Here is a 23395-nt window from a genome sequence, read left to right on the forward strand (position 1 = left end):
ATGGCATCCGGTCCCATCACTTCATGGCAAATAGACGTGGAAACAGTGGCAACAGTGTCAGACTTTATTTTTGGGGGGCTCCAAAATCACTGCAGATGGTGACTGCAGCCATGAAATTAAAAGATGCTTACTCCTTGGAAGGAAAGTTGTGCCCAACCTAGATAGCATATTCAAAAGCAGAGACATAACTTTGCCAACAAAGGTCCTTCTAGTCAAGGCTATGGTTTTTCCAGTGCTCACGTATGAATGTGAGAGTTGGACTGTGAAGAAAGCTGAGTGCCAAAGAATTGATGCTTTTGAACTGTGGTGTTGGAGAAGACTTGAGAGTCCCTTGAACTGCAAGGAGATCCAACCAGTCCATTCTAAAGGACACCAGCCCTGGGATTTCATACTTTGGCCACCTCATGCGAAGAGTTGACTCATTGGAAAAGACTCTGATGCTGGGAGGGATTGGGGGCAGGAGGAGAAGGGGATGACAGAGGATGAGATGGCTGAATGGCATCACTGACTCGATGGACATGAGTTTGAGTGAACTCCGGGAGTTGATGATGGACAGGGCTGCCTGGTGTGCTGCAGTTCATGGGGTTGCAAAGATTCGGACACAACTGAGTGACTGAACTGAACTGAACTGAACTGAGGATGCGCAACTGTGGATCTGAGAACTTGGATGTGGGATCTCAGAATCAGATTCAGAGAGGTGACTGTAAAGTTATACTCAGATTTCTGACTGCAAGTGGGTTGACAGTCCAGTCCCCTGTGTTGATCAGAGGTCTACTGTGTGCGTGTACATTGCAGTATATATGCAAGGCGTGAACGTACAGGTGACAGATGCAGAGCTGTCTATCCACCAGGAGAGTCATTACCAGAAAATGACTCATGTGATCACAGGGAGTGATGAGGCCCAGCAACTGTGGGTGGCGCCCGGAGACCCAGCAGAGTTGATCCAAATGCCCAAGGCTTAGGGAGTGGGTGTTTCAGCTTGCGTTCAGAAAAAAAGCTGATTTCCAGTCTGAAGGGGATCAGGCCAGAGAAATTCCCTTTGCTTGGGGAAGGTCAGCCTTTTGATTTACCCAAGACTTCAGTTGATTGGATGAGGCCCACCCATGTTATGGAGAACAATCTGCCTAATACTGTCTGTGATTCAGAGACTGATCTCTCATTGTGCCCTCACAGGCACAAACAGTGTGCTGTTTGAATGCCTCTGTGGCCTAGTCTCCCAGGTAGGGCTAGTAGTAAAGAATTCACCCCCCAAAACAGGAGACATGAGAGATGCGGGTTCCATCCTTGCATCGGGAAGATCCCTTGGAGAAGGAAATGGTAACCCACTCTAGTATTCTTGCCTGGAGAATCCATGGACAGAGGATCGTAGTGGGCCAGGGTCCATAGGGTTGCAAAGAGTCAGACATGACTGAAGCATCTTAGCAAGCAAGCACACACTTGGCCTCATCAAGTCGACACAGAAAATTAACCATCACATTTGCCTATTGACAGAGGAAGTCTTTATCCCTAGATGGTTCACTCTCCCATTTCCTCCTGGACCAGAACTCTTCTATTTAGAAGCATTATCTTGCACACTTAGGTTTTAAAGAAAAGCATTCGTTTTTCTACAAGCTGTATGATTTCTAACATTATCACGGTCCCCTGAGAGCAGCGACAGTCTTTCCCTTGGTGTATAATCATGTTATTGGTCTACTACTCTGCTTGTCTCTAAGGCTTGTAGATCATTTGACTTGTGCAGATTTAAATTTTATTTAAATTTTGACTCCAGCCATTATTTCTCAACCAACCCAAGGGTTATAGGCTCTGCATTTGACCCCAATATTGCAACCTATGAACCAGTTTCCTTAGTGTGAAATTGCATTATGGAGGAGGCTCCCCTGTGTCCATTATCTGGGCGTTTCGGTGACAGAGCTCTCAGAGAGGAAGGATACTGTAAATCAGGACGGGCCAGGAGGGCCAAGCGGAGAGGATAATAGTGTTAAGGCCACCGTGGTAATTTCTCCTATCCTTAACACCATAGAAATAGCTCAGTGAAGAATGGCTATGAGGTGTTTCTTCCTGGCAACTTGTCAAAGGAAGAATATTTTATGCAAATGGGAATATTCTGTTCCGAGAAATAATAGATCTGGAGTGATTTCATTCTTGTGTTGAACCGGGCAAGGTTTACCTTTAAAAGATAGGTTGGCCCTTACCAGTGTTACTTGTTGAGTGGAGAGTGAATACCGAGAAGATATTAATTGTTCGACATTAAGCTAATAGCAGGCAACCTGCGTACCATACTTTGAGAGGTCATCGATAAAAAATTTGTTAAAGAATAATTGAGTGGGCTGAATTACTTAAATAGGTATTGAAAATGATAAAATAAAGTCAGTTGCAGGAAAAAAAAGGTGCCAATGAAATGCTGAAATAGTGACCTTTGGTGATCAGATTGGTGTTCTACCGGGAGAAATTGAATCTTTAAATGAGTTCTTTTAATTGGTTTCTTCCACTTTGATTCAGAAATATTTCCCAACAACCAAGAAATGCTGGAAATAAAATGTGAGAAGAAATGTGATTTTTTTGGCCTTTTTGTCTTCAGTTCCTCCACTTTTGCTCCTATGTGAAATGATACAAAGCATGTGGTATTTTGGCAAGATTGGTTCCAGTCTCCTTGGCAGTGGACCTCAGCCTCAGATTCTAAGTAAGCCTTGAGGGCTGTTGGCAAAGTGGTATCTCCAGCACTGGATTAAGTAACAGGCATGTGTGTGCTAAGTCACTTCAGTTGTGTCTGACTCTCTGTGACCTTATGGACTGTAGCCCACCAGGCTGCTCTGACCATGGGATTCTCCAATCAAGAATACTGGAGTGGGTCACCATGCCCTCCTCCAGGGGATCTTCCTGACCCAGGGATAGAACCTGTATCTCTTACATCTCCTGCACTGGCAGGCAGGTTTTTTACCTTTAGTGCCACCAATGTGATAAGACACAATCTCCGTTCTTGCTGTTACCTTGAAGTTCAACAGGGAAGACAGACAATAAATGAATTTATTATAATGTGGTAGATGCCAGACACAGGGTGCTTTGGAAGCACTTACCAAAAAAGAATTGCTGCTTCTAAACTGTGGTGCTGGAGAAGACTCTCGAGAGTCCCTTGGACTGCAAGGAGATCCAACCAGTCCATCTTAAAGGAGATCAGTCCTGAATATTCAATGGAAGGACTGATGCTGAAATTGAAGCTCCTATACTTTGACCACCTGATGTTAAGAACTGACTCCTTGGAAAAGACCCTGATGCTGGGAAAGATTGAAGGCAGGAGGAGAAGCGGGTGGCGGAGGATGAGATGGTTGAATGGCACCACTGACTTAATGGACATGAATCTGGGCAACCTCTGGGAGATAGTGAAGGACAGCGGAGCCTGGCGTGCTGCAGTCCATGGTGTTCCAAAGAGTCTGACATTACTTAGAGACTCAACAACAACCAACAAGTGAATACACTGTATTTAGATTCTGATAGAGTCTATATTGCATTTCTTCTCTTCCTGAAGGTGTTAGTTGCTAAGTCGTGTCCAGCTCTTTGCAGTCCCATGGACTGTAGCCTGTCAGGCTCCTTTGTCCATGGAATTCTCTTCTCTTCCTAAAGGGTCAGTATTTATATCTACCCATTTTAGGTACATATGAATAATGGCCACAAAAAAGCACTTTATGTATCTTCTGGTCCAAATCATCAGGAAACATGTGGCTAGAAATATAGGAAAACAACCACACAGGGAGGCTCTCAGTGCAGCTGGCCGCTATGATCGAAAAATAATGCATGAGACCTGGGCACAAGCTTAACTTCTATTTTCTTGAATAAAAAGTAAAATGTTAATTTATGTTGAAAACAAATCCTTTCATAGTTAATAGTGTTTTTTTCCTTACTGAGGTGATCAATTGCTTGTTAATTTCTATAATTTATATTCATTACTTGAGGTTTTTAATTTCTTGTTTCTGTGCATTTCTTTCTATTAAATAATATCTCTAAGGCATGTATTTTACAGTGATTTTAAAAGAACCATTGTAAGAAAATTGTGATTACAAAATCTATCAACAATGCCATGCCAAATAGTATGGGTAAGTTTAGAAATACATACTTATTAATAGAGAAAAATCTTCCATACACATATATTTCACTAGGCACTGTATATACTGTATTGAATCAGAATGTAGCAATTATGATGAATTTGAAAAAAAAGGAAACTTTGGATTTTGAAAGAAAAACATACTCAGTGAAACAAGGCATAGCTTAAAAACCAACCAGAGTTAATAAAATATTCTAGCTTATCTCTTTTAAAATCTGATTCGAAACCATATGAGAGATGTCTCCAAAATTTTCAAAATTGTGTTTCTATTTTTGAATAAACATATTTTAGTAAAGATGATGTAGAATGGTTAAATTTTGATTGCTAATAACTATACATGATTCAGAGAAACTCACAAATGCTGTTTCAAAGTAGACCTTATCAAAGTAATATCTTAAGAGAGGTTAAGTTTCAAATGGCCATGAAAACACTCCCCAGATCCTTCAAGGGTACCATTTTAAAAGGAATGTCCCCGACAAAAAGATTCTCAAGCCCCTATGCAAAAACTTCTAGTCTTGACTGTCATCAATAATTTTGCTTTTTCAAAAAATTAACATAAATCTTTTCATTTTAGAAAAGTAAAACAAGTAGAGAGTTAAAAAAAAATCTTTAAAGTATAATGTGTTGTAATAGTAGCAAACATATGTGTAGTACTTATTACACGCTGGTCATTCTGTGTGACCTGTGTGTTCATTTTATCTTCACAACGTTGAGAGGTAGTAAATAATTATCTCCCATTTTATAATTGGAGATAATGAGGCCAAGAGGACAGGTAGCTGCCTGGAGGTCACACAACTGGGCGACGCCGATGAGCTGAGATTCAGGCCTTTCTTATTTCTAGTGTTTACTTTTACTTCTGGACAGAGAAAGACGTTCGGTTTTTTTCTACATAGATATTCACCTGCAGAAAGGAGGTATACGTGTCATATTATTATCTGCCTTTCCCACTGTATAAGATGCCTATCTTTATGTAATAGCAATTGCATCACAGTATCCCATTTAAGAGATGCATAGTGTTTGCCATTCGGTCGCCTTCCATTCTCTGTGACCCCATGGGCTGTAGCCTGCCAGGCTTCTCTGTCCATGGGATTCTTCAGGCAAGAATACTGGAGTGGGTAGCCATTCCTTTCTGCTGGGGATGTTCCCGACCCAGGCATCGAACCCAGGTCTCCTGCATTGCAGGTGAACTTTGTACCCTTTCCTCTCATCTCCTCCCCTACGCTGCACCCCCACCCCGCAGACCTCATCTCCCTCCTAAGCTTCAGATCTCATTCTCTGCTGCCTGTGGGACCACCGTGGAAGCATCCTGATTTCCAAACACATATCTGAAGCTAAATTTATTTTCTTTTATCCAAAACGTATCTCTTCCAAAAAATGCTGGGTGAAACTCCTCTGCACCATTCAGCCTTCATTGTGAAGAGTGCAGACGCTCAGTGGCCATCTCCCAGGCACCTGACCGCAGGGTTCTGAATCATCTTTGACTTGTCTGGACTTCACTTTTACCAACGTTCACTGATGCTATCTGCAAACTATCTCTTAAACCACCTTCTCGGCTTCCTTTGCTGCCGCACTCGTAATCCCTCACCTGAAATATTTCTAGAGATGCCTAACGTCTCCAGTTTCATTCCTCTCTGCCTTCACTTTCTCACTCGCGGCCGGAAACAACCCTCCCTCTGAAGGCGCACATGGTAAGCATGGCTTGACCTTCCCTTTAACATTACCCATCAAAAACCTACCCAGAGGGAACTGTATTCAATATCCTGTAATAAACCAAAATGGAAAAGAATATGAAAAAGAATATATATAACTGAATCATTTTGCTGTTCACCAGAAACTAACACAACATTATAAATCAACTATACTTCAATACTTTTCTTTTTTTTAAAAAAAAGAAACTGCCTGTTCTACAAAGCCATGTGGCCCATGCGTAGTCTTCCTCGCCCCAGGACTGACCTGTGTGCCTCTGCATAGTGCTGTTTCTTTCCTCTCCGGTGGATTAAGTTCCCTCTGAGCTGGGCTCCTTCATGAGACACTACCTGCCTGAGAGTCAGGTCTGTGCTTCATTCTCGTCTTTGTGTCCCCTACAGCAGTGATGCTGGGCCTCACACCCTGTACTTGTTCAATAAACTTTTCTCATCATTTCAAGTAGCTCCAGGGGAACTTTGGTTTTGTACATTTCCAGCATGGAGAGATCTTTATGTCTTATATGCAGATCATCAGAAAACTAGAGCACTGTTGTTGTTTAGTCGCTGAGTCATGTCCGACTCTTCTGTGACCCCTTGGACTGGAGCCCACCAGGCTCCTCTGCCCATGGGGCTTCCCAGACAAGAATACTGGATGGGTGGCCATGTCCCCCTCCAGAAACACTGCATGTGATGGTCAGGCGCTCCCGCTTGGCATCACAGTGCTCAGGCAAACTATCAGTACTTCTTAATTAAACATTTGATACAGTCTTTTTCCATTAAGGAAGGACAAATGTACTTACACAGTGAAAAACAGAATTGTATTAGAATCACGAGGAACATGTGTTTACACGGTGGTGGTGCTCCTTCAAAGGGCTGGAAACGATCATCTATCCCTGACTTAGGGCTTCCCTGGTGGTGCAGAGGTTAAAGCATATGCCTGCAATGTGGGAGACCTGGGTTCGATCCCTGGGTTGGGAAGATCCTCTGGAGAAGGAAATGGCAACCCACTCCAGTATTCTTGCCTGGAGAATCCCATGGATGGAGGAGCTTGGTGGGTTAGAGTCCATGGGTCGCAAAGAGCGACTTCACTTTCACTTTTCTTAAACAGGCCTCAGGGTTCATGATCTGCAGGTACTGTTTCAAGAGTTTCTTCATTTTCCGTTTCCACCGTCTCATTAGTTCAAAGTTTGCCTTCACTTCAGTGCGACTCCACCATCTTCCTGTCCAATCGCAAGAGCTGCCTGGTGACCAAGACGCGGGATGGGGGCCTACTCTTCTTTGCTTCGGACTATGCCTTTTGCACGTCCTAATCAAACAAGGTCAATTCAGTTCCGTAATATTTAGTGATTTAGTCATATTTAGTGATTACAGGTATCTTTACGAAAAGGATTCAGCTTGTTTATATTTAATTGAAGGATAATTGCTAACAAGGTTGTGCTGGTTTCTGCCATACAACAACATGAATCAGCCATAGGTACAAGTATGTCCCCTCCCTCTTGAACTTGCCTCCCACCTCCCACCCCATCCCACCCCTCCAGGTTGATCTGAGCTCCCTGTGTTATACAGCAAATTCCCACTGGCTATCAATATTTTTGGCTGTTTCATCCTAACAGAAGCAGAACTGTGTCTGTCTCCATGAGGGCACTGGTTTATTTACATCTTGCAGGTAGCCATGTAGGATTTGTTCCTGAGCTGAGCTGAGCTGATGGGAATCGCTCTGTTTGAGAGTCAGTCAGCTCAGGCTGGCCGGGAGATGTAAGGGAGGATAAGGGAAACCAGAGGTGGAGTGTGCAGAAGGGAGCAGCCCCGTGAGTGCACGTCCTGAGCTCATCCCCTTCTGCTTCTGGAAGGACTCAGAAAGGAGGGCAGTCGCCCCGGGGCTGCCACCTGCCTGCTTTGCTGGCTTTGCCTATGGTTGTGTGTACACGTCAGCGCTGCTCTCTCAATTTGTCCCACACTCTCCTTCCCGCAGGGTGTCCACAAGTCAGTTCTGTATGTCTGCATCTCCATGGCTGCCCTGCAGACAGGTTCACCAGGACCATCTTGTTTGAGGAATTATATTGCCTGTGGGCAGCGATCTGGCCTTCTTGGAGCCTTACAGTTTATAACATAGCCCCAGATTTAACCGTGCCTCCTAAATGTGCATAGCTCTGAGGTGAGAGGTATACTTTGGAGATTTCATGCCAAGCTTCTGTAGGAGAGAGAGAGCAAGCATAGCTCTAGACAGATCCAATAGGCTCACTTACCTTGATCATTCTCGGGAAGGAGCATCATCGCATTCAGCCCAGGAGCCTTAGGGTAGCAGCTGGCACATGGTGAGACCCAGAGAAGCTCCACTTCCGGTAGATGAAGGACTTCCAGGAGGTGATGAGCAGTAGACGGCTGTCATTTCAAGGGACCTTTACTCAAGTGATGTGTATGTATAGAAGCTACCTCCAGGGTTTCAACACTTTTTCTTGTACTGGAATCATCTTTAGACTCAGCATGGTGGACCCACCACCAGAGTTCCAGATTCAGTAGTTCTGGGTGGGACTTGAACGTTCGCATTTCCAGCAGGTCCAGGGTGACGTTCATGAAGGTCATCTGGGTGCCAGGCTTTGAGAACTGGAATCAGTCCTCAGGCTTCCGTGTGTGTGGGTTGCCTGACGATCCTGTGAAGATGCAATTTCTGATGTAGCAGATCCATGTTGGGGCCAGAGTCTGCATCTCTGCCAACCTCGCACGTGTGCCAGTGCCATGGGAGCTGGACCCAGACTGCTGTTTGAGGCCCAAGCTGCTAGAGATGCTCGAACCTAGCTGGTCATCAGGATAGACAGTGAATTGGGCAACCCCAGACCAAACGAGCCATCATTCTGTCCATGAAGAGAGGAGGTGGCGGGTTACGGTCCATGGGGTCACAAAGGGACAGCCACAACTGAGCAACGAACACACACACAAAACAGTGGTGCACACAGTAAATCCCCCACATGGCACACTCTGTCCTTTCATGGAAACAGGAGCTATAAAGCCTCTGCATTTCCAGAAAGAACAAAGGAACCAACCTTAGATTGGGGTTCAAGCTGCCACATGCAGCCACTGGTGCTACAGAATCTTCATTATAACCCAGCCCCTGATAACTGAGGTGCTCCGATGCCCAGCATCTTCTGGGGCCCCTTTTGGGTGGGATTCTTTATTCTGTTCTCCAGCTAATCACCATCTTGGTTCAGAATTCTAAGAGGGTTTGAGGGCTCACCTCTAAATGGGAATTGGCAGAACTTGGAGCTCAAACATCAATTTTGAACGTATCCATGTCCTACAAGAGGGGAATGTTAGCCACTGGGCCTTTCAGGAGAGAAAAAGGGAGTGAGATGAGGTGTTCTAGGTTCAGAGGATCCTCCAAAGATCGAATCTTGGTGCAGTGACCTGGCCAGCGAAGGATGCTGGCTGTCATCTGTGAGACCTCGTCTTTCAATGAAAGGGCAGCAAAGTGAGAGTGGAATAAAGTCAGCACCTGGTCCACAATCTCAGAGATGCTCCCAGCTCGCATCTGCTTCCTCCCCTGCCTGTTTCCTCCTTTGCTTGAGTCTTGACAGTAACAGGCTTGTAGCGGGGCTTTTATTCTTCCTCTGCCCCACTGGCACAGCAGAAATCCCCAAACTCACGGCTGGTATCGAGTTCCAGAGTTCCAGAGTTTTAGAGGCAGGAAGGCTGGAGTCCAACGACAACTGCTAACTAAGAATCAGACGACTGAGGTCAAATCGCATGTGATGTGGACACCACCGGTGCCCGGCCCAGCGCTACCTCCGCCGGCCTCTCCTCAGGCTTCACTCGATTCCTAAGACCTGGATCTTGCCTTTGACTCTTTCCTGACCTTCTGACTCTGCCTACTGAGTCACTAAATGCGGACTCGGGCCAAATTTCTCAGATGTGACTCGCATCTCTACTTTATTATAATTATTTGATCAGATACCCTGACCTTGGGGCTTTCCTGGTGGCTCAGTCAGTAAATAATCTGCCTGCACTGCAAGAGACCTGAGTTCTGGGCCAGGAAGTTCCCCTGGAGAAGGAAAGGGCAACCCTTTCCTCCCAGTATTCTTGCCTGGGAAATCCCAAGGACAGAGAAACCTGGCGGGCTTCAGTCTACGGGGTGACAAGAGTTAGACATGACTGAGCAACTAAACCACCATCCTGACCTTGACCTTTGAGGCTAGCAGCACGTCACCTTCCACCTGCCCTTCTCGGTGGCTGCCTGAGCTTCTTGCCCTGACTCTGGAGATGCTGGACCTCTGATCTGTCTCCTCCTCGGTTGGTCTCCTGACCCCTCCTGGCTATTCTGCACACCACCCATTGGGAGCCCGACTTTGGTCCCGATATCACACAGAGTACCTTGCAAAATAATGTACTGCTCACTTTGACTTCCAGCTCGGGCTTCCAAGAATGTGTTTCTCCCCCATGAAACTCCATGGAGAGAGGAGCAGCCCCGATGGCCTCAGGGGCTGGAAAGAGCAGGAAGGACTGGTGCCCATGGTGACCCAAGGAATAACTGCAGCGTGGTGAGGACTCCCGAGTCTCTGTGAGTTCTCTCTGCTAGTGTGGTTTGTTCACTGTTTTTTTAAATTTTTTTTTCTCTTGCATGTTAGGTGATAGCACAAAGGTATATATTCAAAAAGAATGTGATGGATTGCAAAATAAACTATCATAACTGACAAAGCTGAAAGAATATCATTTTCAGATACATAGCAGCCCAATTTATACATCAAAGAATGCTATTATTAAGTCAAAGAATAGGGGAACAAAGCTATTTCAAATATGTTAAATCAATCAAAATGGTAGTAATATGAGATTCTATCCACGAGGAGCTTCAAATGTTGTTGGGGAGGTAAACCACATTTACGACTAGTGAATAAGATAATAACATACGAGGTGTGTGTGTGTGTGTGTGTGTGTGTGTGTGAACACTAGAGACTACAGGGGCACAGTTGTACACAGCAGGTCATTCTTGCACCAGGAGCATCCGTAGCAGAACAGTAGGGGTTGTTTACTGAGCTCATCCATGGGTCCAGGTTGAAGAAGGGGGCAGCAGAGGATGAGATGGCTGGATGGCATCACTGACTCAATGGACATGAGTTTTAGCAAACTCTGGGAAATAGTGTAGGACAGGGAAGCCTGGTGTGCTGACGTCCACGGGGTCTCAAAGAGTCGGACACAACAGCAACTGAAAAACAAATGTGTCCAGGTGCATGCAGAGCTCAATGTCTGCTCTGGTCCACTCAGGGAATCCCAGAGACTGGTGCATTGCACAAGCTCACACAGAGGGAAAGCAATGGAGCCAGGCATTTGGTCTCCAAAGTTACACTAAGCCAAAAACTCAGCCTCAATTTGGAAAGAATGTCTCAGGTAATGCCCCCAACTGGTGTCCAGGTGAGAGATTCTTCCCTAGGTCAGAAGCCCTGGCCCTGACCTAGCAGTGAACACCACCAACAACATGCTCCAAACTTAGCCCATGCATTCCTTTACTTCTCTATCTTTAAATAACTGGCCCATTTACCCCCACTCGGAAGTATTTCCAACTCATTTGATACCAAATGTTGATTTTCTTCTCAAACATTTCCTTCTCAAAGTTGCCGATTAGACTTACTATCATCAGTTAACCCTTCCATCATAAAGGACACTTTCACCTTTCCAAGTCAGCAGCGCTAAAATTTGTTTCCATTCAATGAATTGTCAGCCAAGGTGTTCCACTGAGTTATGTGTCATCTGTTTCTATAGCTGGATGTCCTTCAGTTTCCTTGGTTTTAAAAAATTTGGGAGCAACGACTCCAAACAACCTATGGAAAAGGAGAACTTTGTTCTGCAAATGGTTTCTGTGGCTTAGGGTGTAGGATGCTTAGTCGAGATGGTTTCTTCTCTGGATGAGGCAGGCTAGGGAGGAAGGAACATAAGCTTCCTCCCTCTTCAGCACTGTTGATGGCTGCAGGTGTCTGCATGCCTTTATGGAACATAAAAAGACAAGGCCCCAGCCCTGAAGAGTTTACAACCTCAGCCAGACATAAAGGAGATGGCAGCCAGTAGTAAAAATTCCATTTGTGCAGATATGGCCGGTGCAGAGAAGACTGTCCTGCTGGAGGAAATTTTTAGGAAAGATTTACAAGGACAGGAAAATGTGTTGAACACATAAAAAAAACTGGCATGCTGCTCAGAGCAGTTTAGGAGAAGCTGTAGCTGGAAGAAGCCATGAGCTGAGATGATTGACCAAAGAAGTAAAAAGAAAAGGTTAGATACAACTTAACACAACAACCAAATAAATGATTCATCAGCATATTTATATCCTGAGATAGTCGTCTTTCAGATTGTTCCTCACCCAAAATGGCTTTTTGGACATGACTAATCATTTGGGACTATTTTGAAGCTGTTTAGTCACTAAGCCGTGTCCAACTCTTTGTGACTGCAAACTGCCAGGCTCCTCTGTCCATGGGATTTCCCAGGCAAGAATACTGGAGCAGGTTGCCATTTCCTTCTTTCTCCATGGGATCTTCCAGGCTCAGGCATGGAACTCACGTCTTCTGGTTCGGCAGGTGCATCCTTTACCACTGAGCCACCAGGGAAGCCCATCTGGGACTGCAGCTCCAGTTTCATTGCTCCTGCTAAACACCCGGTGGCATTACGCTCTGCCTTTGCCTCTCCCTGTGGGCTCCTGTATCCACTGACCTAGAGCTTTACAGAATGACATGCACGTGCTTGGGCCCTGGATGACTTTACTGCTGGAGGTCACATGTGTGTGATGGTTAATTCGTCCCCTGATAAATATCGGAAAACGTTTCTCATGGTCACTCCCAATATGATTTGCATACAGGGAACTGACCCTTCCCCGAAAAATGAGGCAATAAAAGATCAAATCCCAAGAGTTCTCTGTCTTTCAAAAGAAGAATCTGTTTCCCAAAAAGCTTCAAAAACTTGTCTGACAAGCTGTGGCTTACTATTTTTGTTGTTGCTGTTGTTGGTTGATTCTAGTTTGACTCCAGAACAGAAGCTAACACGCTTTCTCCGTCAAGGTCAGGGTGTAGCTGTCTTAGACTCTGTGGCCTGTGCTGCTCAGTTCTGCTGTTGTAATGGGAAGCAGCCATAGACAATACGGAAGCGGTGGGTGTCTGTGTTGCAATAAAACTTTATTCACAAAAACAGGAAGTGGACAGCATTTGGTCCACAGGCCTGGTTTGTTGACCCCTTTTCAAATCAATGGACTAAATTTCCCTTCCATCAGGCCCTGTCTCATGAGTAACCAGAGAAGGTGTTTGACTCTTTTCTGGTCTTATTAAGGTACATAGAATGATAAAACATTGAGGAAAATCAATTTTATAGCATTTATAAGTGAGCTTACTGAGTGCTAGAAAAGCTAGAAAAGTTCAGCAGATGTCTCAGGTTGACAGGAATTATAAATTACATAGCTCAGACCCACATTCTTAGCTTAGCTTAGCTTAGTAAACTCAGTTTACTATGTACCCTTTTTGGTAATACTTTTTAAGAGTGACTAAGAACTATATTTATTGTTCTGACTTCTCTTATAACTCTCCCCCTTCATTCTTTTCCATTTTTATTCTAGTCCTGTAAATCCTTTCCATTTTTAGTTTTTGAAAGAAGTGATGATATTCTTTGCTAAAATATTAATAATTATTATTTAGTAATAACCATAGCTATTATGTTTGCTTTGAGATTTTGTTTCTTAAATGATGTTAGGCTACTTAATCTGTACAGTTTATGTCCAATTCTTCTAATATTTCTCCAAAGTAGGTATTCTGAGTTTTTTTTTTTTGCACCCCCCTTTTTTTTCAGATAAGAATACTGATGTTCAGAGAACTTTGTGGACTGGCCTCAAATCGTAGAATTTTATATAGCACCTTCACATGCTTTTTCCCCCCTCCAGGCCCACTGTTTACAAATTCTTGATCTAATAATTTTTCAGACCCACCAGTAATAGCACCATATCTCACGTTTTGGATTAAGTTGGAGCAGTGATGCCGAGCCGGGATCCTCAGTTCCTGTCCTTTATTTTTCACCATGACTGTAAAACCGAGCCATGGAGTACAGCCCATCTACAAATACTCAAGCGATGCTGCTGCCATGGATATTTATGGCAAGTAGATACTAGATGACAAAAGGCCACCTAAGCAGCTTCTGTGTGACGAGCTTTAATGGGACTCTGCACACAGGGTGGAGTGAAGGAATTCCTCCTGGGGCTGGTGAAGCACGGCTTCCAGCAAAAGCAGTGTGATTGGGCACTGCTGGGACCCGCCTGGCACAGAGCAATCAGAGCTGGGTGGTTCTTTCAGTGAAGAAGAAGCCAGCAGACATGAATCTCAGAGATAGAAATGTCAAAAGTTATCAGCAGTGCAAATAGTGGCTAGTGTTGTGGGCTGGAGGAAAAGTCTTCACTTGAGTCGATGTGGAGAGGATGCCTGGCCACAAATATGCAGACACGGATTCAACCAGACCCATGATGACAAACTCTAGCATCAGCAACAGAAAAACATCTTCAGAGGTATCCTTGATTAACTAGAAAGACGGTGATGCCATCAGCACACTGGAACTGGTGATGTTAGGCCTAGTCCTTGCCTCCAACCCCACCGATTCACTGTCTGGCTGGGCAGGCGAGACTGACAACCATGCTCCTTGGAAATTCTGTATAAGGATTTCCCCAAACATGGCTTTTTGCCTTCTCATCCGTTGTTACTTTCAAAGAAGATGGGTTCCTGCTTTTTCATCTGTTTGTTATTGGTAAGTCTAGGGGATTTTTTCATTCTTTTGTTCCTTTGAACTTTTTGCTCCAGGCAAAATGAAGAGTGTCCTTGGCTTCATGCAGTCTGTCTTGGAAGAGAAATTTCTCTCTCTTCATCATAGATCTTGTGGAATAAAAAGAAACAGAGAATGAGTAAAGTAGGGTTGGAACCATGCGTTCTATTGGTTCTGAATCCCGCTGTGTCATGGAACATGGCAGGTGGGTTAATGGAAGGATGAAAGGCAGTGTCTTAGAGGCACAGGGTGACCACCTGGCCCTGTGGTCTCGGGACAGCCCCCCGCAAAGATGCAGTGCCTCCCCCAGCTGCCCTTCCCTGGTGCTAGTTTGGGAGTCTTGAGAAAGAGACTTCCAGTCCTCAGATCACTTATCACTTCAGGCCATGTGTTTTTAAAATCCCTTTTACGTTTGGTAAAAATCTCTGCTTGACTAAACAGTTACATCACTAATTGCTAAATATGACATTATCAGATTGTTTTGACTTCCTGGGGGTGAGGGTTAGGGAAAAAGGTTAATTACAATTACTTTTGTCTCTAACTAATGGAACACAGCATTAGCATCTGCGTGCTGCCTGCTTGAAGGTTGGCAATAATCCCTGTGTGTTAACCAGAGTTGACGAGAGTGACCAAAGGTGTGGGTGGCACTGCATTACCTGAATTTACCCAGCAGCTAACAAAATGGGTCTCTTTCACTAAAGACTAATTTTCACATTTAAAAAAAATCTTTATTATGGGCCTAGTGTGGTTAAATTGCCTGACACAGTAGGGAATCTACACTTAGACTAGTGATATTAAGCGCTGAGAAAATGCCTCAGGTGATGATCCAGCTGAGCGGTAATTCAGGCTGCGGATAATTCTCTTGCAGGAAAATTCCACCAGGTGGCACAGCGTATCTCAGAGTACCACTGAGCATGCTCTCTCTTTGGGCCTCAGTGACTTGGGGAAGAAAATATTTGAGAATTGCTAAAGATGGTTCTCAGCTTCCCTTCCTCCTTTTAAATGCACATATTCTCATCTCCAAGCAGCTTTTCAAAAGACAAACAACATGCCAGCAAAAATATATGCATTCTATACATTTGCTGAAATTTATCCTTTGAATAATGTATAGGACTAGTCAGAAAAGATAAATAAAGCTGTATGGAAAGAGATTTGCAAAGTTGCCCGTGTGCCAAATCTAAAGTCATCAGCTTTGCAGAGAGAAGTCTTAATACAACATCTTTCCACAAATTCAAATGCAGGCTCATTCACACAAGCTGTAAATGTTCTGTCGTGTTGAGAAACTGTAGACATTATAGAGATCTGTAGAGTTTAACTGAAGCCAAAATCACTGATACTCATAACCTGGAGAGAGACTTTATAATAGGATGAAATAAACAGAGATTATTATTTGTTCTAGATTCTGCCACTATTCCTTAGAAACTTGTCTAATATATGTCCAGCATCATTCCTGTTCAGTTGCTAAGTCACTTCCAACTCTTTGCGACCCCATGGACTACAGCACATCAGGGTTCCCTGTCCTTCACTATCTTCTGGAGTTTGCTCAAACGCATGTCTATTGAGTCAGTGATGCCATCCAATCATCTCATCTTCTGTCGCCCCCTTCTCTTTCTGCCTCCACTCTTTCCCAGCAGGGGTGTTTTCCAATGAGTTGACTCTTCCCATCACATGGCCGAAGTATTGGAGTTTCAGCTTCAGCATCAGTCCTTCCAATGAATATCCAAGGTTGATCTCCTTTAGGATGGACTGGTTGGATCTCCTTGCTGTCCAAGGGACTCTCAAGAATCTTCTCCAACGCCACAGTTCGAAAGCATCAATTCTTTGGCACTCAGCCTTCTTTATGGTCCAATTCTCACATCCATACTTGACTACTGGAAAAACCATAGCTTTAACTATATGGACCTTTGTCGGCAAAGTGATGTCTCTGCTTTTTAATACACTGTCTAGGATTGTCATAACTTTCCTTCCAAGGAACAAGCGTCTTTTAATTTCGTAGCTACAGTCACCATCTGCAGTGATTTTGGAGCCCGAGCAAATAAAATCTGTTGTTGTTTCCAGACTCAATATATATGAGAAAAGTGTGTCAATTAAATACTTAGATGGAAGTTGCTATAATGTGCCAGCTGGTGAATGATGGGAGAGTGGTTTTGCTCTAGGATGACAGGCAGCTTCGAATGTATGGAGAGAGCATTCTCTGCTTGTTCAGGCCTGTGTCCCAACCCTACGAAACTGGCTTAGTATGTTCGAGGAAGGCTAGACAGACACATATTGAAAAACTTCCCCAGATGATTTTAATGTATCTTCAAATTAAGAGGCTTTAATTTAAACATTTTGTTTCCTTTTATGATAATTAAGAGTGGGTGTCCAGGAGTTCCTTTCTAAGAAACTCTTCCTGGGAAGCAGAGGAGATCGATATCCATGAGCCGATCTGGAAAGAAATCTAGCGTCTCTTCCTTCAAGAGCAATTCTTCATTCCAGTCTGGGGATGGAAGATGGTTGAACCATGTGAAATTTCAACTGTCTTTCATGCTCCTCTGTGTCTGAAGAAATGACTTGTCCCCTTAAGGAGAGATAAAATATGAATACATAGGGATATAATATGAGACTTGTTCTTAAACAAGATTTTCAAAAATGCAAATTTGAATACTTTGAGCAGCAAGGAAATAGGAACAAAGATGCAGAAAATGAAGTGTAGAGAAATTAATACTTTGTTCATTTTAAGTAGGGTGTAGGATGCATGAAGGGTAGCAAAGGAATTAAGCCTTAAATTTTAAACTAAGGTATTTGAGTGCATATTCATGCACTCAGTGTGAAGCCAGCAATGTTTCTGATCTGAGAGATGACGTGATTCATTCTATGAGTTCTGAAGTTTAAATGTGGCAGCTGCGCAGGAGAGGAATCACAATAGGAAGAGACTGAGTTAATACTTACCTTTCTATAGAGATTTTTCTAGTACTAGGCTTTGTGATTGGTGCCAATTTATGTTCAGCCTTTCTCTAAACCTCATAATAACCTTGTAAACTAGGTGTTCTCATTCCCATTTTCAATAACAACAACAACGGAGGTTTAAAGAGTTTAAGTTCTCTGCCCCACTCTATAATTTAAAGTGGTGGAACAGGAATTAAAACTTGATTCTGTCTGACTTCACCATCCATAAGGATGACTGTTGAAATGCAGGTAAGGAGAGAACCTATGGTCATCCAATACAGAAGTGATGAATTAGAAAACAATTTCAAGAGAAAAAATTTCCTAGTAAAGAATAACTTAGAGCTCTTTTCTACAATAAATTGTTATATAAATTGTATCTGATAAAAAAACCAGAGGAATTTTTTAAAATCCCAATTTACACAGGAACCGACATTACACGTAACATGTGACTTAACAAAAATCTATTACACGAGTATACTCCAGGCTTTTCTGGTCTTCTTGGAGCATCAGTTTCGTCTAATCCTTTAGTTCCTATTTTCTTGAGCTCCTGAGCTGCAAGATTCACGCTTAGAGAAAATCCCACTGTATTAGACTGTTAATTCAGTGATGTGATTAATTTGAATTCTGCGAGGGTTTGACGAAAGTACTAAGGTAGAAATGCCATCATCTTTGTATTGACCTAAGGCCTCATTTTGAAATGAATGGATATTCAAGGTGTTCATTAGAGAGATGCTACGTTGTAGCAGAAAAAGACTCTGAACTCAGGTAGCTTTGGTTTCTTCATCTGTAAAAAAAGGGCTTAATCATATCTACTTCACAGGATATTTATTTCACAGGGAAAAATGAGAAAACACACAGTAGAGGTGTGCCTGGCATTTGTCAGTATTCGGCCAGAGATCGTTTTATAGGGTTGGTCTATGCAGTCAAAGCTGAGCAGAAGATTGTACCAATTGTCTAATAGGTATGGATCCAGCAAAAGAATATTCAAGTCGGCAGAATTTGCATGCGGCTTGAGTCAGCTGGACTCATAATCGTTCTAGATCAGGAACATGTTGTCCCCTTTCTTACATACACACTCACATGCAACTCACATGTGCGTGTATACATCCTCACAGACACACATATACATAGAGGTTCACACAGACACACACACAGGGCACATACACTCACATGCACACTCACACATACACACCCACACCCCCACAGAGAGAACTAGAAAGCGTGCAGTGAACTAACTTTCTTTCCTTGTATCTGCCATCTCTGTGTACCTACTAATAATATCTTAAGCATAGTCACTGAAGCGTCTCAAATACTATTACACGTACAGTATGTACCAGTTCTAGAAAAATACAACTGGACAACTCTTGGCTCATGTGGGATGATAATTCTGAGACTTTCTACTGGGGCACAGAAAGTGGGAGGTTGTTCAGTTTCTGACAGATCTGCAGTGTAGCCCTGATGTGGGCCTGGCAGACTAGAAAGCCTCTCAGCATTTCTAGAGCTCTTCAAACGGTTCCCCAGGAAGAGAATTTCATCTGGAGAGTCAATGTGAGTAAACTGAAGTCTTTAAAAACCTAACCTAAACCTCAGCACAATCATGCCTAATTACTCTCTCATCAATGAGTTGATTCAGTTTGCGCAATGTTGAGACTTGCTGTATGGAATGAATATTTGTGATACGTTGCATCTGTCCAGCGTCTGAATCCTGTTTCACAAGTTTTAGTTCTTGGTGTTGACTTTTCCAGCCTCCTTTATGTCAGGGCCTCAGGTATGTGACTCATCTTCCACCAGACTCACTCCTATGAGGCAGTCACTCAAAGTCAGAGGCACTAGAAGGACAAGGACACAAGTGGGTTTTCTGCCTGCACAGAGACCCCCCTGCGGCCAAGAGCAGCAAGCTGGGCCCAGGACCGTGGCACCCAGGACTGGGTGTCAGCAGATGCGGCTTCTCACCAAGCCTGCAGGCAGCTGGCTCTGGCACGTTTCTTGAAACACTGCCTTACCTTGATGGCCAGCCTCTCTGACGTTTCCCTGACCTGCGTGGCATCCTTTCATTGCATCTGCTCCTGCTTCTGTTAGTCTCATGACTGCGACGCAGTAGTAGTGAAAATGTTAGTCACTCAGTGGTGCCTGCCTCTTTCGTGACCCCATGGGCTGTAGCCTATCAGGCTCCTCTGTCCATGGGATTCTCCAGGCAAGAATAATGGAGTGGGTTGCCATGCCCTCCTCCAGGGGATCTTCCCAACCCAGGGATCAAACCTGGGTCTCGCACATTGCAGGCAAATTCTTTACCATCTGAGCCACCAGCACAATCCTACTTAATTCTCTGTACTGGACACCAAGGGGACTCCAGAGGTGAGTAAGACCTCCTGGTGACCTTAAGGACTCCACACTCCAGTAGGTGGAATTTCAGCTGGTCTCCCGGTCCCCCACCCCCACCCCAATGGAGAGGGAAGTGAATGTGATTTCCTGCTCCATGAGGCCACTCAAGCCTCTAGAGACCATCCTTTGTGTGGGTTCTGGACCAGCTAGTGGATTCCCAGGTCACCTTTCTGGGGCTTGCACGGTTGGTTCATCACCTGGAAAAGAGATATCACATGGAAGCGGCCCCTGACACATGTGAGTGGGAAGGAAGGCAGGCAGGTGAGAGTCTTGCCTTTTGTCTGAGTGTTTTCACAGGAGAAGAAAATCCGTGGCTCAGTTACCAGGGAGGAGCTTCCCCCAGCCCGGGCCTGCGCGGAGTCTACACAGATGGCGCTCCCAGTAGGATTACACATCCCAGGGAACTCGTGAACCATATGGAGGAGAAAGTTCCCCGGCTGAGAGTTCCGCTCCATTATTTCCCTTTGGAAGTAGCGCCTTGTGATCAAGCTTGAATTATCAGAGGCGAGGCCACGGGTATCAAAACGTGGTATCTGCCAGAGTCTGGAATTGCTTCCTCTCCGCCTGATGCGCATGAAGTACGTGCGGCTGCAGCGTACTCTGAGCTATGCCACCTGGGATCCCTGGCAGCACTTCCAAGGGCACGGCCGCGGAACTCCGCAGAGAGCCCTGCCCCGAAGCAGCATTCCTATGCTAAGGACAGTCCACACCACCGCAGGACGGCAGCACAGGACACGCCTTGGCCCCTGAGCCCTGTTTCCTCCTGAACCTTGGTGATGGAGTGTTAAACTGGAGACAGGAACGCGGCGTCCTTGCTCTGCCAGCGTCGGGTCCTGGCAGGCGCTGCCATCTGCAAAACCTCCAAGAGCATCAGCTTGAGGCCCCTGCGTGTCTCTGGATGTCTTTATAAATCGGGAAAGGACAAGACCAAAGAGAACGTGAGGCCGGTGATTGGAGGGAGAGCCTTGTTGAGCCTAGGGGTGCTGACTGACCCTGGACAGCTTCGTGTCAAGGTCCCAGCCCAGGAGACAGATTCAGGACCCCTCCAAACACCCGCCAAACGCGTGTCTAAGAAAACAGAAGCACTGTATGGAGAGGTCACCCCCTTGGGGTGATGCATTTTGTCTGCATAAACATGGGAACTGGGAATCAAGAGCCGCGGAGGCCAGAACGAGCGGCGGCAGCAAGGCAACAGCTGCTACGGCTGAACAACAAACAGAAAAAGCTGACAACCCGCTGCCAAACGCACAGAGGCTTCCGGAACCCTGGTGAGCGACAGCGGATCTGCTGGAGAAGGGCCTAGCGGCCTCATCTCCGCCGGCAGTCCTGGAGGAGAGGACTCCCCGCTGCAGAGGTCAAGAGAAAGGGCCGCGTGGGCCTCGGGGGCTGTTCTGCGATGGACGCACCTGACTCCACCCCAGGCCGCGCCCACTGGGGGCTGGTCCTCTGAGCTGCCGAGTGCGCAGGCGTGGGCTTCCCGGGTCGGGGGGTCGGGGGCCCGTCTAAGGACTGTGGGAAAGAGAACCATCCAGGGCGAGGCCGCTGGGGGGAGAGGGGAAAGGGGCAGAGTCTCGTCTGAACAGACGGGATGTGTCTGGTTTCTGGGTTCTGGTTAGAAGTATGTTCCTCAGATTGCAAACACAAACAGGAAAATGAAAAGGTATTTGGAGTCAAGAGAGAAGAAAGGGTAACAGAGAGGACCTAGGTGGAACCCTCTTTGGCCTTAGGAAACTATGTCCATGAAACAGACGTGGGTGTCCCAGGAAGAAAGCAGGGGTCGCGGGGAGGGGTGGGTTCGAGGGGACTGTCAGTCACTCCCTGTCAGCACACGCTGGTTCATGTGCTCTGTTACTAGTAAGTCAGGCTCTTGTGGAAGTCCCAGCCCGCCTTTTCTGCACCAAGGACTAGTGACGGGCTTTGAACTTTGGGCTCTGACTGCTAGGGCAGAATGTTCCAGAATAATTGGAACACACCTGAGGCCAACCGAGTGGCAGTGGCAGGAAGGGTGAAGAGGAAATGCAGGAAGGTAGGCTCGAGGCACGCTGGGACCTGGGACTCTGCTGCAGTGCTTGCACTTAGACAGACTGTCCTCCAGCAAGAAGATGCTAGTAAAGTCTAAGGCACTGAAAACAACCGTGCTTGTGCACTTGGGGCAAATTATGGACAAAGTATAAAAAGACAAAACGAAACGAAACAAAACAAAAAAACCCCAGTTGCCACTTGTGAAGACCCTGGAGCTGTAGGTCTCTGCATGGGTCCTCTGCATGCCCCCTGCACTCCACACCAGCAAAGGGGTGGGCAGGCCACCTAAGCTTCCCCGCCAACCACACCCCTGGACACACCCCTACCCTTACCTCATATAAGGAACCAGGTCGCCCCTCAGGAGAGAGCAAGGGGACTGTTAACTCATTCTTGCTCCCGCCTACTGCAGCAGCGGCTGGAATCCAGGCCTCGTCTGGATTTCTTGGTTGGCCTCTGATCTATTTCTATTGATTGGGGAAGGCCAAGAACCCTAATGGTTATCAGAATTAAGGATGCCAAAATCAGTTTGGGGTTAGAGTTGTAGTTTACTCAGCAAAGCAAGTATTCCTTTCTACAGCATCTGACACTTGGGGTTTCCAGGACATTGGCAGCCATGGATGCATTGCCTGTTTCTTAGAGTCTTTCTCAAAATTGCACCACCAGATTATAGAGCTAGAAAGCAGAAGTACTTGATTAAGGCATAAAAGTATTTTAAGCACTTTCTGAAGGTATTAGACAAAATAAGCAATGTTGGTAGGAAGTCTTCAGGCAGATTGAATCCCATCCAGAATGCAGCTTTAAATATTGGTTGCAAATACCCTTGCTGAGTCTAGACCAGACATAGATGATATATTCTTACCCAGTTATAAAGCAATTACCCCCACGGCTTTGGGCCAAAAGATCGGATATTTGAGACTCTGAAATGATCACCCTGTAAATGACCATAATGTGGATAATTAAAAATAGATTATTGGATTAAGATTTGAATTACTCTTGAAGACCTTGCTTTTCCTTGATGTATGTGGTTTTGCGCATTGTTTTTTCCTCTTCTCTTTTCTCTATCTGAGCAATCAATTGAATGCATCTTTAGACTACAAATTGTAATTTTGCTGTCAGCAGTGGTACTCTAATCTCAGATGTTCATTAGAAAATTTCTCTGTGCTAACTGTGAATTAAGCTAAGAAGAGGAGCTTGAGGCAAGTGGATGGACTGACTCTTAACAAATCAAGAGCAAGATGACAACTCCGCATCAGGGGTGACTACAGTGAGCTTTGATCACTATAAATTTCATATTTTTATATGTAGGAATTTTGTAAAAGAATGAGATAAACATAAACATATTAATACTGTATTAGCTGTTCTCTAGAAAAGAGATGGACTAAAAGGTAGTGGTTTAGATACATATGTAATTGGGCCAAAGGCAATTTGGAGTTTAGTCATTTCTCAATGAATTTGATTAATGTGAATAATTTATCTGCATTCTTCCACTCCGACATTTATTCCTTAAAGTATAGGG

This window comes from Ovis canadensis, chromosome 23 (genome assembly GCF_042477335.2).
Source record: "Ovis canadensis isolate MfBH-ARS-UI-01 breed Bighorn chromosome 23, ARS-UI_OviCan_v2, whole genome shotgun sequence".
Taxonomy (NCBI): Eukaryota; Metazoa; Chordata; class Mammalia; order Artiodactyla; family Bovidae; genus Ovis; species Ovis canadensis.